The following is a 19741-nucleotide window of genomic DNA, read 5'->3' on the forward strand; positions in this document are numbered from 1 at the left end:
AACAGGTCTGTGATGCCTTAGATGTCCTGGGCTGCACGCGCGCTACAATGAAGTATCAACGTTGTTATTTCCTAGACCGAGAGGTCCGGGTAAACCCGCTGAACCACTTTCATGCTTGGGATTGTGAAACTGAAACTGTTCACATGAACTTGGAATTCCCAGTAAGTGTGAGTCATTAACTCGCATTGATTACGTCCCTGCCCTTTGTGCACACCGCCCGTCGCTACTACCGATTGAATTATTTAGTGAGGTCTTCCGGACGTGATCACTGTGACGCCTTGTGTGTTGCGGTTGTTTCGCAAAAAGTTGACCGAACTTGATTATTTAGAGGAAGTAAAAGTCGTAACAAAGGTTTCCGTAGGTGACACCTGCGGAAGGGATCATTATTGTTTTAATGCATCTAACCGTTATGCAAAATGTATTGTGCATATTCAGTGCGCATACATTGGTTCGCACACCTAAAGAAAAACAATGTTGTACCTGTTTGCAGGTTAACGCTTTACATATGTTGATCATAATAAATAAATTTAGCTAAAATATACTTGTCATATATCTTATTATTATCGATTATGTAAAACTAAGACATTTCGCAACATTTATTTAGGTATAAAAAAAAAATTTTATTGAAGGAATTGATATATGCCAGTAAAATGGTGTATTTTTTAATTTCTTTCAATAAAAATATTCTTGACGTAATTGAAATGAAAAAAAAAATTGTATCACTCTAAGCGGTGGATCACTCGGCTCATGGGTCGATGAAGAACGCAGCAAACTGTGCGTCATCGTGTGAACTGCAGGACACATGAACATCGACATTTTGAACGCATATCGCAGTCCATGCTGTTATGTACTTTAATTAATTTTTTAGTGCTGCTTGGACTACATATGGTTGAGGGTTGTAAGACTATGCTAAATAAGTTGTTTAAAATTTTTCGGAATTTTAAGCACATTGTATATTATTGGATAATATAAGTGTGAATCTAAAAAAGTTCTCGCTTAAGATATTCATAATATGAATTAATAAATGAAAATACTAAAACTCTGTTGCATGAGAAATTTGAAGAATTATATGTTCTTTATTCATTTCAAATAATATTGAGGAATGTCTAGCATAAAATATATTATATTTTATAAACTAGAATTGCCTCTTATTAACGAATATGGTATAAAGAATATTTTGTGAATATTATGGACCTTCAAGAAAAAAATAGTATATTTCAAAATAGGCAGAGAATTGTCTATAAGTGTAATTAAACAACCTCAACTCATATGGGACTACCCCCTGAATTTAAGCATATTAATTAGGGGAGGAAAAGAAACTAACAAGGATTTTCTTAGTAGCGGCGAGCGAAAAGAAATCAGTTCAGCACTAAGTCACTTTGTCTATATGGCAAATGTGAGATGCAGTGTATGGAACGTCAATATTCTAGTATGAGAAATTAACGATTTAAGTCCTTCTTAAATGAGGCCATTTACCCATAGAGGGTGCCAGGCCCGTATAACGTTAATGATTATTAGATGATGTTTCCAAAGAGTCGTGTTGCTTGATAGTGCAGCACTAAGTGGGTGGTAAACTCCATCTAAAACTAAATATAACCATGAGACCGATAGTAAACAAGTACCGTGAGGGAAAGTTGAAAAGAACTCTGAATAGAGAGTTAAATAGTACGTGAAACTGCTTAGAGGTTAAGCCCGATGAACCTGAATATCCGTTATGGAAAATTCATCATTAGAATTGTAATATTTAATCAATATTATAACGATAGTGTGCATTTTTTCCATATAAGGACATTGTAATCTATTAGCATGTATGGAATTTATCAAACAATTTTGATAAGAGTTTATTTAAATTAGAGTGCTTGCATTTTAACATAAAATAAATTTCAAAAATTTGATAAAAGTGCTGATAGATTATATGAGTACAGTGCGTTAATTTTTCGGAATTATATAATGGCATGATTATCATTGATTTTTATGTTTATTATAAGCACTTGTATGATTAACAATGCGAAAGATTCAGGATACCTTCGGGACCCGTCTTGAAACACGGACCAAGGAGTCTAACATATGTGCAAGTTATTGGGATATAAACCTAATAGCGTAATTAACTTGACTATTATTGGGATTAGTTTTTTTAACTATTTATAGTTGATTAACGCAATCCGGGGCGTTCTATATAGTTATGTATATAATAATATTTATATTATTTATGCCTCTAACTGGAACGTACCTTGAGCATATATGCTGTGACCCGAAAGATGGTGAACTATACTTGATCAGGTTGAAGTCAGGGGAAACCCTGATGGAAGACCGAAACAGTTCTGACGTGCAAATCGATTGTCAGAATTGAGTATAGGGGCGAAAGACCAATCGAACCATCTAGTAGCTGGTTCCTTCCGAAGTTTCCCCTCAGGATAGCTGGTGCATTTAACTGTTGTATAAAATAATCTTATCTGGTAAAGCGAATGATTAGAGGCCTTAGGGTCGAAACGATCTTAACCTATTCTCAAACTTTAAATGGGTAAGAACCTTAACTTTCTTGATATGAAGTTTAAGGTTATGATATAATGTGCCCAGTGGGCCACTTTTGGTAAGCAGAACTGGCGCTGTGGGATGAACCAAACGTAATGTTACGGTGCCCAAATTAACAACTCATTCAGAAACCATGAAAGGCGTTGGTTGCTTAAAACAGCAGGACGGTGATCATGGAAGTCGAAATCCGCTAAGGAGTGTGTAACAACTCACCTGCCGAAGCAACTAGCCCTTTAAATGGATGGCGCTTAAGTTGTATACCTATACATTACCGCTAAAGTAGATGATTTATATTACTTGTAATATAAATTTTGAAACTTTAGTGAGTAGGAAGGTACAATGGTGTGCTTAGAAGTGTTTGGCGTAAGCCTGCATGGAGCCGTCATTGGTACAGATCTTGGTGGTAGTAGCAAATAATCGAATGAGACCTTGGAGGACTGAAGTGGAGAAGGGTTTCGTGTGAACAGTGGTTGATCACGAGTTAGTCGGTCCTAAGTTCAAGGCGAAAGCCGAAAATTTTCAAGTAAAAAAAAGTAACTAAAATTTATATTTTGTCATAATTAAAAAACTTGAATAATTTTGAACGAAAGGGAATACGGTTCCAATTCCGTAACCTGTTGAGTATCCGTTTGTTATTAAATATGGGCCTCGTGCTCATCCTGGCAACAGGAACGACCATAAAGAAGCCGTCGAGAGATATCGGAAGAGTTTTCTTTTCTGTTTTATAGCCGTACTACCATGGAAGTCTTTTCGCAGAGAGATATGGTAGATGGGCTAGAAGAGCATGACATATACTGTTGTGTCGATATTTTCTCCTCGGACCTTGAAAATTTATGGTGGGGACACGCAAACTTCTCAACAGGCCGTACCAATATCCGCAGCTGGTCTCCAAGGTGAAGAGTCTCTAGTCGATAGAATAATGTAGGTAAGGGAAGTCGGCAAATTAGATCCGTAACTTCGGGATAAGGATTGGCTCTGAAGATTGAGATAGTCGGGCTTGATTGGGAAACAATAACATGGTTTATGTGCTCGTTCTGGTAAATAGAGTTTCTATCATTTATGGTAGTTTTCTTGTTCCCCGGATAGTTTAGTTACGTAGCCAATTGTGGAACTTTCTTGCTAAAATTTTTAAGAATACTAGTTGGGCAACCAGCTAGTTCTTTTAAATTATAACGATTATCAATTAACAATCAATTCAGAACTGGCACGGACTTGGGGAATCCGACTGTCTAATTAAAACAAAGCATTGTGATGGCCCTAGCGGGTGTTGACACAATGTGATTTCTGCCCAGTGCTCTGAATGTCAAAGTGAAGAAATTCAAGTAAGCGCGGGTCAACGGCGGGAGTAACTATGACGACGGGAGGATCAATGGGTCTGCAGAAGGGGAATAATGGTTCATTTATCAGCAATGGCAAGTGGACTACCGTCCTTCGTTAGTCAGATCAAGTCGACTCATAGGCAACATGTGCCCACTTAACTTGTGCCTCCTCGTGGTGTCCTCCGGGTGCTGGACCGATGTAGTTTCGGCAGCAGCGAATATGAGCGGCGAAAGGGGCCATTTGGGTTACCACCCCCGATGGTCTGAAAAACTGATGGTGCAAACTTAAATAACATGCCTCGGATAGCTGAAAGTTATTCAGTGAATTCTCCACGGCATCCGTAGGAGCCCATCAGGGAAGGAACAGTAGATGCTAATCCAGTTGTTGGACATCTATGTGTGGAATGCGGCCGATCTTTTGGAACAAAGACCGGTTTAGGCGTCCACATGTCGCGTCAGCACAAGACAGGCTTGATGAGCTTCGTACGCGTGTTGACGTGAAAACCAGGTGGTGTGAGGAAGAATTGGCCATGATGGCGAGGAAGGAACTTGAGCTCATAGCAAATGCGGCGAGAGGTTCATTAATAAAAAGCTGGCGTTGCATTTTCCAGAACGCAGCGTCGATGCTATTATTAAAAAGTGTCGACAGAGGGATAATTATAAGGCAAAAATCGAGCAGCTAAGAGGGCAAGCGGCTTATCCCCGAAATTAGTGAACCACAAACCATTACGCGCGCCGCCTAGTATAAGTGGGCTTGAGTCTTCTTCTTCAATGTCAGAGTCGGTTTCCAATCACACCATCGATACATTTCGGACGACGTCCTCATGCGGATACTGCGGGGCTTCGCCCTGTGGATGTAATCGATCGTGGAGAGTCGAGGTTCTGCAATCTATCATTGATGGAGCGCAGACTTCGGGCAAAGAAGCAACTCTCCAGTGTTTGTCTAACTATCTCCTGGAAATTTTTCCGAATCGAAACGAAGGTCCGGTTTCGGCGAGAGTCTTTCCTGAGCCTCGCAATAGGAGACAAAATAGAAGGCAGCAGTTCGCTAGGGTTCAGCGTAACTGGGACAAACATAAAGGTCGATGCATTGGATCCTTGCTTGCAGGACCCGACGAGTCGGTAATGCCAAACCAAGAGATTATGGAACCATACTGGAGAGAAGTCATGACAACAGCAGAGCCTTTCCTCTTGCAATAGCACGTGCCCCATATGGGACACTTGCTTTGAGGGGGTATGGTCACCTATTACGTCTAGGGACCTGCAATTGCATCAAGTGCCATTGACTTCTTCTCCCGGACCGGACGGAATATCTCCAAGAACTGCCAGGAGTATTCCCAGTGGTGTTTATGCTTCGCATAATGAACCTTATTCTCTGGTGCGGCAAACTACCACACTCTTCCGAAGGCTCGAACCGTTTTCATCCGAAGACGGTAAGAGCATCCGACCAGAAGACTTCCGTCGATATCGGTGCCTTCTGTCATAGTTAGACAACTCAATGCCATCTTGGCATCTCGATTGGCCTCATCAGTCGATTGGGATCCGCGTCAGCGGGGGTTTCTTCCTACTGACGGTTGCGCCGATAACGCGAACAATAGTTGACTTAATCTGAGGGACCACCATAGACGTCATGCGTCGTGTTATATCGCGACACTTGATGTCAGCAAAGCGTTTGACTCTGTGTCTCACGCAGCGGTATTGACACCCTATCCGCGTATGGTGCACCAACGGGTTTTGTTGACTACGTACGTGCTTGTACTTGGGAGGTGGCACTAGTCTCAATGGTAAAGGCTGGAGATCAGAGGAATTCGTCCCTCTTAGAGGTGTGAAGCAGGGTGACACTTTGTCTCCACATATGTTCAACTTGGTCATCGACCGGTTGCTCAGGTCTCTACCGGACGAGATTGGTGTCAGTGTCGGAAATGCCAAACAAACGCTGCAGCGTTCGCAGACGATCTGGTGTTGTTTGCTTCTACACCGAAGGGCCTTCAGGCATTATTGGATACCACGGTCTCCTTTTTGGCGTCCGTTGGCTGACCCTAAACGCTAATAAGTGTTTTACTGTTAGTGTCAAGGGGCAACCGAAGCAGAAGTGTACTGTGATCGAATCACGGAGCTTCTGTGTAGGTTCGCGCACGTGTCCAAGCTTGAAGCGTTCGGAGGAGTGGAGGTATCTCGGCATTCAGTTCACTGCGACGGGAGGGCCCGCTACAATCCGACTGAGGACATTGGTCCCAGATTGGATATCATATCGCGTCCCCCCTGAAGCCACAGCAGAAGTTATTCGCCTCAGAACTGTCCTCATTCCACAGCTATATCACAAGCTAACCCTTGGTAGTGTGGCAATAGGCGTTTTGAGAGAAAGTGTGACAGATGGTACGGTCGGTCGTAAGGAAATGGTTAGATCTTCCTATGGATGTGTCAGTAGCATTCTTCCATGCCGCCCCACACAAGTGGGGGTCTCGGTGTTCCCTCAGTTCGAAGGACAGCTCAATGCTGCGCATACAGAGGCTAACAACATAAAATGGCCCCACCTCGAGCAATCCGAGACGGCCAGTTCGTTCCTTAGTGCGCGGAAATTCGGAGGGCCCGAGATAGGTGCAAGGCATCGGGAGACGCGGCTCTGGGATACACGCCTTTGATCGATTCGTACTGGCGGATAGGTTTGCACTCCTCTGTTGATGGTAGCGGTCTCCGTGAAGCAGGGCGTTATGCCCGCAACACGGGTGGTTGTCGCACCACGCGTTTGTTAACTGGAAAAGCTTATTTGAATGGATCAAACTGCGGATAAATGCCCTACCCACGCGGTCTCGTACCACGAGGGAAGGCACGAATTGGGAGAGGCAGTGTCGTGCAGGATGTGATGCTCCGAATCACTAAACCACATTCTGCAGAAGTGTCATCGTACGCATGGAGGCGGGTGGCTAGACACAACAGTGTAGCTAATTATCTCAAGCGGGGACTTGAGAAAGAGAGGCTACTCTGTCATTGCTGAACCAAGTCTGCAGGGAGAGAACAGGATATATAAGCCGGACCTGGTGGGTTTCCGACCAGATCACACTATAGTGATCGACGCTCAGGTTGTGACTGACGGACTTGATCTTGACCAAGCTCATCAGAGTAAGGTTGAGATCTACGACAGACAGGACGTACGAACGGCTCTGGTTCGGGATTATCGGGCACATGAGGACATTAAAATCGTTTCTGCTACGCTAAACTGGAGGGGCATCTGGAGCTATCGGTCGGTAAACGACTGAGAGCACTGGAGTCCTTAACGCTGGTGATAGCAATATTATCAGTACCAGGGTGGTAGATGGCGGAGTCTGCGGCTTTAAGACGTTCATGTTCCATACTGGATATCGCCAAGGAGTGGGTTAGCACCGAGGTTTACTTTCCTCATTGAAAGTCAACTACACTGGCCAACATCTATTGTGTACAAAGTAAAGGGAAAACAGTCATATGACGTGCCATTCATATATGGCATTGTTGTGTGGGCAAATTCATTTCCTACAAAAAAAAAATAGCCAAATGCCTCGTCAATCATTAAATTAGTGACGCGCATGAATGGATTAACGGATTTCCTACTGTCCCTATCTACTATCTAGCGAAACCAACAGCCAGGGAACGGGCTTGGAATAATTAGCGGGGAAGAGACCTTTTGAGCTTGACTCTTAATCTGGCAGTGTAAGGAGACATAGAGGTGTAGAATAAGTGGGAGATATTAAATTTCGGTTTAGTATCGACAATGAAATACCACTACTCTTATTGTTTCCTTACTTACTTGATTAAATGGAACGTGTATCATTTCCTAGCCATTATACGGATATATATTATTATATCTTATGGTATTGGGTTTTGATGCAAGCTTCTTGATCAAAGTATCACGAGTTTGTTATATAATCGCAAACAAATTCATTAATGAGAGAGTGCATTTATGTGTTCTTAAATAAAAATTTGGTATAACTCAATTACTCAGGTATGATCCAATTCAAGGACATTGCCAGGTAGGGAGTTTGACTGGGGCGGTACATCTCTCAAATAATAACGGAGGTGTCCCAAGGCCAGCTCAGTGCGGACAGAAACCACACATAGAGCAAAAGGGCAAATGCTGACTTGATCTCGGTGTTCAGTACACACAGGGACAGCAAAAGCTCGGCCTATCGATCCTTTTGGTTTAAAGAGTTTTTAACAAGAGGTGTCAGAAAAGTTACCATAGGGATAACTGGCTTGTGGCGGCCAAGCGTTCATAGCGACGTCGCTTTTTGATCCTTCGATGTCGGCTCTTCCTATCATTGTGAAGCAAAATTCACCAAGCGTTGGATTGTTCACCCATGCAAGGGAACGTGAGCTGGGTTTAGACCGTCGTGAGACAGGTTAGTTTTACCCTACTAATGACAAAACGTTTGTTGCGACAGCATTCCTGCGTAGTACGAGAGGAACCGCAGGTACGGACCAATGGCACAATACTTGTTCGAGCGAACAGTGGTATGACGCTACGTCCGTTGGATTATGCCTGAACGCCTCTAAGGTCGTATCCGTGCTGGACTGCAATGATAAATAAGGGGCAATTTGCATTGTATGGCTTCTAAACCATTAAAAGTTTATTATTCATTTAATAGACGACGATGGATGTGATGCCAATGTTACATATAACATAGTAAATTGGAGGATCTTCGATCACCTGGTGCCGCGCTAGTTATATATTAAAACATTATTTAATACAATGACAAAGCCTTGAATCAATTGTAAACGACTTTTATAACAGGCAAGGTGTTGTAAGTGGTTGAGCAGCTGCCATACTGCGATCCACTGAAGCTTATCCTTTGCTTGACGATTCGATAAAATATAGCAATATATGTTATATTATATATATATATATATAATAATATGCAAAATTGTATGCACTTTATTTATTATTGTTATATATATATATGTTTATATTTATATAATAAGGAACGCCATTATATATATATAATATTAATAAATATGTATCTATGTGTACAAATACTTGTGTATTATAAATATGCATTTATTTAGTATGCGTTAGTTATATATATTTATTTGGTAGCAAAAGGAACGCCATATATATTAGTGGCGAAAATTAATAATAATATATCTATATGTATGTGTACAAAATACTTGTGGTATTTTATATATGCATTTATTTATTATGCGTTGGTTATATATATTTATTTGGTAGCAAAAGGAACGCCATTATATTAGTGGCGAAAATTAAAGAATATGCATAGTATATCTATGTGTACAAAATACTTGCGTATTTTTATATATGCATTTATTTATTATGCGTTGGTTATATATATTATTTGGTAGCAAAAGGAACGCCATTATATTAGTGGCGAAAATTAAGAATATGCATAGTATATCTATGTGTACAAAATACTTGCGTATTTTAATATATGCATTTATTTAGTATGCGTTGGTTATATATATTTATTTGGTAGCAAAAGGAACGCCATTATATTAGTGGCGAAAATTAAGAATATGCATAGTATATCTATGTGTACAAAATACTTGCGTATTTTATATATGCATTTATTTATTATGCGTTGGTTATATATATTTATTTGGTAGCAAAAGGAACGCCATTATATTAGTGGCGAAAATTAAGAATATGCATAGTATATCTATGTGTGTACAAAATACTGCGTATTTTAAATATGCATTTATTTAGTAAGCGTTGGTTATATATATTTATTTGGTAGCCAGAAGGAACGCCATCATATTAGTGGCGAAAATTAAAAATATGCATGGTATATCTATGTGTGTACAAAATACTTGTGTATTTTAAATATATATTATATTGGTACGACACGCCATTATTTATTACATGATATATTGGTAGCCAGAAGGACGCCATCATATTACTTGGCGAAAATTAAAATATGCATATGATATATAAAAAAATATATATACATTTATGTATGTGTATCTATATGAACAAATAGAATACTTGCGCCATTATATTATTTTAAATATGCATTTATTATCATACACAATTATTTATTTAGTATTTGGTAATAAAAGAACGAACGCCATCATATTAGTGGCACAAATTAAGACATGAGATATGAGTTCAGCTTTGACAAAAAAATTTCAACATATGAAAATATTGAATAAAAAACATTTTTTAATAGCATTTTTATACTGTTTATTAATATAATGAGATAAGATTTTGAATTTAACTTGAGAAAAAGATTTTTTGGACTTGGTGAATTTTTTATTGAACTGCAGCCATATGATATGAGGTTCTACCGAGAGATGAGTTCAACTTTGAAAAAAAATTTCAACATATGAAAATTGAAGAAAAAACTTTTTAAATATCATTTTATACAGTTTATTAATAATGAGAGATACATTTGAATTTAGGGTGAGAAAAAAATTTTTTTGGACTTGGTCATATTTTATTGAATTGCAGCCATATGATATGAGGTTCTACCGAGAGATGAGTTCAACTATGACAAAAAATTTCAACATATGAAAATTGAAGAAAAAACTTTTTTAAATATCATTTTATACAGTTTATTAATATAATGAGATAAGATTTTGAATTTAACTTGAGAAAAAGATTTTTTTGACTTGGTGAATTTTTTATTGAACTGCAGCCATATGATATGAGGTTCTACCGAGAGATGAGTTCAACTTTGACAAAAAATTTCAACATATGAAAATTGAAGAAAAACCTTTTTAATTATCATTTTATACAGTTTATTAATATAATGAGATAAGATTTTGAATTTAACTTGAGAAAAAAGATTTTTTGGACTTGGTGAATTTTTTATTGAACTTCAGCCATATGATATGAGGTTCTACCGAGATATGAGTTCAACTTTGAAAAAAATTTCAACATATGAAAATTGAAGAAAAAACTTTTTAAATATCATTTTATACAGTTTATTAATATATAATGAGATACGATTTTGAATTTAACTTGAGAAAAAATTTTTTGGACTTGGTGAATTTTTTATTGAACTGCAGCCATATGATATGAGGTTCTACCGAGATATGAGTTCAACTTGACAAAAAAATTCAACATATGAAAATTGAAGAAAAAACTTTTTAATATATCATTTATATAGTTTTTTTATAAAATGAAGATTAAGATTTTGAATTTAACTTGAGAAAAAAATTTTTTGGACTTGGTTAATTTTTTTGGTCTTGGTAAATTTTTTATTGAACTTCAGCCATATGATATGAGGTTCTACCGAAATATGAGTTCAACTTTGACAAAAAATTTCAACATATGAAAATTGAAGACTAAAAAAACTTTTTAATAATAGCATTTTATACTGTTTATTAATATAATGAGATAAGATTTTTAATTTAACTTGAGAAAAAAATTTTTTGGACTTTGGTGAATTTTTTATTGAACTACAGCCATATGATATGAGGTTCTACCGAGATATGAGTTCAACTTTGACAAAAAATTTCAACATATGAAATTGTAGAAAAAACTTTTTATATATCATTTTATACAGTTTTTTAATAAAATGAGATAAGATTTTGAATTTAACTTGAGAAAAAAATTTTTTGGACTTGTGTGAATTTTTTATTGAACTGCAGCCATATGATATAAGGTTCTACCGAGATATGAGTTCAACTTTGACAAAAAAATTTTAAACATGTTAAACAATTACGATTGTTACTAGTATGCATTATACAATTATTGATAAAAATAATGAAGTTTTGCTGTTGTATTATTATAAAGTGCCACATAAAGATACATTAGGTGTAGACCTTAGTAAAATGAGCGCGGTTGTAGAAAACGTGTCACAAAACCTATATAGGGGTGGTGAGGTCGGGCAGGCATGTCATATGAGAAAAATTTCACAAGTGAAATATATATGACTATGTATATGGAGTGTAATGCCGGCATAAGTCATATATAAATAATATATGAAAATAATCATATAGAAGGCAATATGATTAAAAAAGTTAAAAATAATGAAGTTTTACTGTTGTATTATTAAATTAGTGCAACATAAAATACATTAGGTGTATATACTTAGTAAAATGAGCTGGTTGTAGAAAACGTGTCACAAAACCTATATAGGGGTGGTGATGTCGGGCAGGCATGTCATATGAGAAAAATTTCACAAGTGAATATATATGACTATGTATATGGAGTGAGTGTAATGCCGGCATAAGTCATATATAAATAATATATGAAAATAATCATATAGAAGGCAATATGATTAAAAAAAGTTAAAAAATAATGAAGTTTTACTGTTGCATTATTAAATTAGTGCAACAAAAGATACGTTAGATGGTATACTAAATAAAATAAGAGGTTGTAGAAAACGTGTCACAAAACCTATATAGGGGTGGTGAGGTCGGGCAGGCATGTCATATAGAAGAAATTTCACAAGTGAAATATATATGACTATTTATATGGAGTGTCATGCCGGCATAAGTCATATATAATAATAATATATGAAAATAATCATATAGAAGGCAATATTGATTAAAAAGTTAAAATAATGAGTTTTACTGTTGCATTATTAAATTAGTGCAACATAAAGATACATTAGGTGGTATATACCTTAGTAAAATAAGAGCATTGTAGAAAAACGTGTCACAAAACCTATATATAGGGGTGGTGATGTCGAGCAGGCATGTCATATGAGAAAAATTTCACAAGTGAAATATATATGACTAATTATATGGAGTGTCTTGCCGGCATAAGTCATATATAAATAATATATGAAATAATCATATAGAAGGCAATATGATTAAAAAAGTTAAAAAATAATGAAGTTTTACTGTTGTATTATTAAATTAGTGCAACAAAAGATACGTTAGATGGTATACTTAATAAAATAAGAGCATTGTAGAAAACGTGTCACAAAACCTATATAGGGGTGGTGAGTCGGGCAGGCATGTCATATGAGAAAATTTCACAAGTGAAATATATATGACTATTTATATGGAGTGTCATGCCGGCATAAGTCATATATATAAATAATATATGAAAAATAATCATATAGAAGGCAATATGATTAAAAAAGTTAAAAATAATGAAGTTTTACTGTTGCATTATTAAATTAGTGCAACATAAAGATACATTAGGTGGTAATACTTAGTAAAATGAGCTGGTTGTAGAAAACGTGTCACAAAACCTATATAGGGGTGGTGATGTCGAGCAGGCATGTCATATGAGAAAAATTTCACAACGAAATATATATGAATATGTATATGAGTGAGTCTTGTCGGCATAAGTCACATATATAAATAATATATGAAAATAATCATATAGAAGGCAATATGATTAAAAAAGTTAAAAATAATGAGTTTTACTGTTGTATTATTAAATTAGTGCAAGTGTTTGGGTGGTTAAGATGTAATTAGGCACTTTTCGTCAATCTAGGGAACCCTGAGTATAAAAATAAGAGCATTGTAGAAAACGTGTCCAAAACTATATAGAGGTGGTGAGGTGTAGGCAGGCATGTTCATATGAAGAAGCTTCGAATTACAAGTGAAATATATATCATGACTATTTATTGGAGTGTGTGCCGCCATAAGTCAACCGCCTGTCGAATATATATTAATAATCATATATGCAAAAATTATCCCCAATGGAATGACAGTTTTACTGTTGCATTATCTAAAAGTTAAATAATGAGAAAAATGATACACCTAGGTGTACCTTAGTATTTAATGAAGCTTGGTATAATAGATCACCTGTACGTGTCACAAAGGCCTATCGGCGGTGGGCAACCAATGATGTGCTAAATGCAGGCATGTCGCTGTGTACAAAGTGTACATAGAGAAACAATTTCGATACAAGTGAAATATATAGAGCTTCTGTATGTCGAGGTTCATATATAATGGGGAGTGAGTCTCTTGCTTAAGCAGTAGCCATAGAGTCATATATAAAGCTTGCTTCAAATAGCAATCATATAGCAGCCAATATGATTAAAAAAGTTAAAATATCAAGTTTTACTGTTGGCATTATTAAATTAGTGCAACATAAAGCAATATTGATTCCATTAGCACTGGTATACCTTAGTAAAATGAGCTCTTAGTAAAATGAGTTGTAGAAAACGTGTCACAAACCTATATAGGGGTGGTGATGTCGAGCAGGCATGTCGATAAGAGCCAAGATTTCTTCAGGTGCCAAATGGTATATGACCTCTGTATAGATGGAGTGAGTCTTGCCGGCTGATAAGTCATATGCTGTATATTTGGCGAGGAGTTGTATAGAAGGGGCATACTGCTTAAACAGCCATGCTTCAATGCCATGAGCGGGCCGGCGTTTATTCGTGTTGTATATCTCAAATTGACCTCATCCACCAAGACATAGATACGTCTAGATGGTGGTGTTTTCATCTAATAAATGTAGAGCATTGTAGCACTGAGATGTCACAAAACCTATACATGGTGGCAGTGTGTGCTCATCACGTATATATGTATTGGATGCATATATTTCAGTTTGCATATTAAGTAATAAATTATGTTATTATTAATTAATATTAGTCTCATCCGATATAAAAATTGATACTATTATATGGTTATATAATTATTCCTATTATATAAGCATATATGTATTAAATGTCTTTTTCAAAAGAGACGGTGTTTCGTAGCTAAAGAATTAATATTTTGTGAATAATTGAAAATCTCTAGGACACTATTGTGGACGGAGGTTTTTACTAATATAATATTGTCTACACGTAAATGCAGAATTAGATAAAATTATCAATTTGTCATCAAAAAAAAATAATTTTTTATTCAATTAATGAATTTAAATTATAAATATGCATGTGTGATATAATATATTTAGTAAGTTGAATAAAATGATATTTTTGAACGATTATATGCATATATATTTTATATATAGTATATATATTTATATAACAATTGTGAATTATAACTAGCGAACGTGAATGCTATCTAATTAAGGCCACATTCGTATAGTACATGTCCAAGTATAACATATATATATATACAATTATTGATATTATCGTTTGTTATTCAAAAATATTTGTGAGTTGTCATTATTTACATATTTGAAGATTTATGTATTATATTTAAATATATTTACATAATGAATGAAACATTATTTGGTTGATCCTGCCAGTAGTTATATGCTTGTCTCAAAGATTAAGCCATGCATGTCTAAGTACACACGAATTAATAGTGAAACCGCAAAGGCTCATTATATCAGTTATGGTTCCTTAGATCGTTACAGTTACTTGGATAACTGTGGTAATTCTAGAGCTAATACATGCAATTAAAACACGGACCTTCTGGAACGTGTGCTTTTATTAGGCTAAAACCAAGCGATGCAAGATCGTTACACTGGTTGAACTCTAGATAACATGCAATCGTATGGTCTCGTACCGACGACAGATCTTTCAAATGTCTGCCCTATCAACTTTTGATGGTAGTATCTAGGACTACCATGGTTGCAACGGTAAACGGGATCAGGGTTCGATTCCGGAGAGGGAGCCTGAGAAACGGCTACACATCTAAGGAAGGCAGCAGGCGCGTAAATTACCGCCACTCCCAGCTCGGGAGGTAGTGACGAAAAAATAACAATACAGGACTCATATCCGAGGCCCTGTAATTGGAATGAGTACACTTTAAATCCTTTAACAAGGACCTATTGGAGGCAAGTGTCTGGTGCCAGCAGCCGCGGTAATTCCAGCTCCAATAGCGTATATTAAAGTTGTTGCGGTAAAACGTTCGTAGTTGACTTGTGCTTCATACGGGTAGAGCAACTTACAATTGTAGTTAGTACTTATACCTTTATGTATGTAAGCGTATTACCGGTGGAGTTCTTATATATAATTAGGTACTTGTACTTTTTTATATGTTCCTCCTATTTAAACCTGCATTAGTGCTCTTCATCGAGTGTTATTGTGGGCCGGTACAATTACTTTGAACAAATTAGAGTGCTTAAAGCAGGCTTCAAATGCTGAATATTCTGTGCATGGGATAATGAAATAAGACCTCTGTTCTGCTTTCATTGGTTTTCAGATCAAGAGGTAAAGATTAATAGAAGCAGTTTGGGGGCATTAGTATTACGACGCGAGAGGTGAATTCTTGGACCGTCGTAAGACTAACTTAAGCGAAAGCATTTGCAAGAATGGGTTTTCATTATCAAGAACGAAAGTTAGAGGTTCGAAGGCGATCAGATACCGCCCTAGTTCAACCATTAACGATGCCAGTAGCATCTGGGTGTAGCTAACTTTATGGCTCTCTCAGTCGCTTCCCGGAAACCAAAGCTTTGGGCTCCGGGGAAGTATGGTTGCAAGCTGAAACTTAAAGGAATTGACGGAAGGGCACCACCAGGAGTGGAGCCTGCGGCTTTATTTGACTCAACACGGGAAAACTTACCAGGTTCCGAACATAAGTGTGTAAAGACAGATGATAGCTTCTTTCTCGAATCTATGGGTGGTGGTGCAGGCCGTCTTAGTTCGTGGAGTGATTGCTGGTTAATTTCGATAACGAACGAGACTCAAATATATTAAAAGATATCTTCAGATTATGGTGTTGAAAGCTTATATAGCTTCATTCATGGTGGCAGTAAATGTTTATTGTGTTTGAATGTGTTTATATAAGGAGCCGTACCTGTTGGTTTGTCCCATTATAAGACACTAGCTTCTTAAATGGACAAATTGCGTCTAGCAATATGAGATTGAGCAATAACAGGTCTGTGATGCCTTAGATGTCCTGGGCTGCACGCGCGCTACAATGAAAGTATCAACGTGTATTTCCTAGACCGAGAGGGTCCGGGTAAACCGCTGAACCATTTCATGCTTGGGATTGTGAACTGAAACTGTTCACATGAACTTGGAATTCCCAGTAGTGTGAGTCTTAACTCGCATTGATTACGTCCCTGCCTTTGTGCACACCGCCCGTCGCTACTACGATTGAATTATTTAGTGAGGTCTCCGGACGTGATCACTGTGACGCCTTGTGTGTTGCGGTTGTTTCGCAAAAGTTGACCGAACTTGATTATTTAGAGGAAGTAAAAGTCGTAACAAGGTTTCCGTAGGTGAACCTGCGAAGGATCATTATTGTTTTAAGGCATCTAACCGTTATAAATTAATTTGTTTTTCTCTTTAGGGACTTGCAATATTTATAAATTATGTAACTAATAAATATTATATTTTATTCAATCATATGAGATAGCGATTATGTCAACATAATAATATTAATTAGCTAAAAACCGTTTGTCTGTATTATTATTATTATATACTGTATTAAGAGTGTTTTAATGTGTTTTGGATAAAATAAAGAAACTGCGTGTATTGACCATAATATACATGCGTTGCAAAATGTATTGTGCATATTCCAGTTGCGCATACATTGGTTCGCACACCTAAAAGAAAACAATGTTGTAGCCTGTTTTGCGGTTAACGCTTTACATATGTTGATCATAATAAATAAATTTAGCAAAGATATACTTGTCATATATCTATTAATTTATCATTTATGTAAAACTAAGACAATTTCGCAACATTTTATTTAGGTATAAAAAAAAATTTTTATTGAGGAATTGATATATGCCAGTAAAAATGGTGTATTTTTAATTTCTTTCATAAAATATTCTTGACGTATGAAATAAAAAAAATAATTGTATCCTCAACGGTGGATACTCGGCTCATGGGTCGATGAGAACGCAGCAAATGTGCGTCATCGTGTGAACTGCATTTGCATTCATGAACTCGACATTTTGAACGCATTATCGCAGTCCATGCTGTGTATGTACTTTAATTAATTTTTTAGTGCTGCTTGGACTACATATGGTTGAGGGTTGTAAGACTATGCTAAATAAGTTGTTTAAAATTTTTCGGAAATTTAAGCACATTGTTATTTATTGGATAATATAGAAGTGTGAATTCTAAAAAGTTCTCGCTTAAGATATCATATATGAATTAATAAATGAAATACTAAAACTCTGTTTGCATGAGAAATTTTGAAGATTATATGTTCTTTATTCCATTTCAAATAATTTGAGGGATGTCCTAGCAATAAAATTTAATTTTTTATAAACTAGAATTGCCTCTTATTAACGAATATGGTATATATAAAGAATAATTTTGTGAATATTATGGCCTTCAAGAAAAAAATAGTATATTCAAAATAGGCACGAGAATTGTTCTATAAGTGTAATTAACAACCTCAACTCATATGGGACACCCCCTGAATTTAAGCATATTAATTAGGGGAGGAAAAGAAACTAACAAGGATTTTTCTTTAGTAGCGGCGAGCCGAAAGAAATCAGTTCAGCACTAAGTCACTTTGTCTATATGGCAAATGTGAGATGCAGTGTATGGAACGTCAATATTCTAGTATGAGAAATTACGATTTAGTCCTTCTTAATGAGGCCATTTACCCATAGAGGGTGCCGGCCTCGTATAACGTTATGATTAGATTAGATGATTAGATGATGTTTCCAAAGGTCGTGTTGCTTGATAGTGCAGCACTAAGTGGGTGGTAAACCCATCTAAAACAAAATATAACCATGAGACCGATTAAACAAGTACCGGTGAGGGAAAGTTGAAAAGAACTCTGAATAGAGAGGTTTAAATAGTACGTGAACTGCTTAGAGGTTAAGGCCCGAGGAACCTGAATATTTCCGTTATGAAATTCATCATTAGAATTGTATATTTAATCAATATTATACGATAGTGTGCATTTTTTTCCATATAAGGACATTGTATCTATTAGCATGTTGGAATTTATCAAACAATTGAATAAGAGTTTATTTAATTAGAGTGCTTGCATTTAACTAAAATAAATTTCAAAAATTTTGATAAAGTGCTGGATAGATTATATGAGTACAGATGCGTTAATTTTTCGGAATTATATAAGTGGCATGATTATCATTGATTTTTATGGTTTATTATAAGCACTTGTATGGATTACAATGCGAAGATTCAGGATACCTTCGGGACCCGTCTGAACACGGACGCAAGGAGTCTAACATATGTGAAGTTATTGGGATATAAACTTAATGCGTAATTGAACTTGACTATTATTGGGATTAGTTTTTAACTATTTATAGTTGATTAACGCAATCCCGGGGCGTTCTATATAGTTATGTATAATAATATTTATATTATTTATGCCTCTAACTGGAACGTACCTTGAGCATATATGCTGTGACCCGAAAGATGGTGAACTATACTTGATCAGGTTGAAGTCAGGGAAACCCTGATGGAAGACCGAAACAGTTCTGACGTGCAAATCGATTGTCAGAATTGAGTATAGGGGCGAAAGACCAATCGAACCATCTAGTAGCTGGTTCCTTCCGAAGTTTCCCTCAGGATAGCTGGTGCATTTAACTGTTGTATAAAATAATCTTATCTGGTAAAGCGAATGATTAGAGGCCTTAGGGTCGAAACGATCTTAACCTATTCTCAAACTTTAAATGGGTAAGAACCTTAACTTTCTTGATATGAAGTTTAAGGTTATGATATAATGTGCCCAGTGGGCCACTTTTGGTAAGCAGAACTGGCGCTGTGGGATGAACCAAACGTAATGTTACGGTGCCCAAATTAACAACTCATTCAGAAACCATGAAAGGCGTTGGTTGCTTAAACAGCAGGACGTGATCATGGAAGTCGAAATCCGCTAAGGAGTGTGTAACAACTCACCTGCCGAAGCAACTGCCCTTAAAATGGATGCGCTTAAGTTGTATACCTATACTTACCGCTAAAGTAGATGATTTATATGTACCTGTAATATAAATTTTGCCAAGCTTAGTGAGTAGGAAGGTACAATGGTGTGCTTATGAAGTGTTTGGCGTAAGCCTGCATGAGCCGTCATTGTACAGATCTTGGTGGTAGTAGCTAAATAATGAATGAGACCTTTGGAGGACTGAAGTGGAGAAGGGTTCGTGTGAACAGTGTTGATCACGA

The 19741-nt window shown here is 36.6% G+C and overlaps 1 long non-coding RNA gene and 1 other non-coding gene across 2 annotated transcripts; both read left to right on the forward strand.

The window, feature by feature from the left end:
• Nucleotides 1–71: 71 nt before the first annotated feature.
• LOC127566315 (uncharacterized) lies at nt 72–16880 on the forward strand. Its single transcript, XR_007955628.1, has 2 exons — nt 72–250; nt 16762–16880. It is a non-coding gene; the product is annotated as an uncharacterized LOC127566315 (long non-coding RNA).
• Nucleotides 721–899, forward strand: LOC117577197 (5.8S ribosomal RNA). Its single transcript, XR_004573081.1, has one exon. It is a non-coding gene; the product is annotated as a 5.8S ribosomal RNA (ribosomal RNA).
• Nucleotides 16881–19741: the final 2861 nt, after the last annotated feature.

Source organism: Drosophila albomicans, unplaced genomic scaffold (genome assembly GCF_009650485.2).
Source record: "Drosophila albomicans strain 15112-1751.03 unplaced genomic scaffold, ASM965048v2 utg000356l_pilon, whole genome shotgun sequence".
NCBI classification, from domain to species: Eukaryota; Metazoa; Arthropoda; class Insecta; order Diptera; family Drosophilidae; genus Drosophila; species Drosophila albomicans.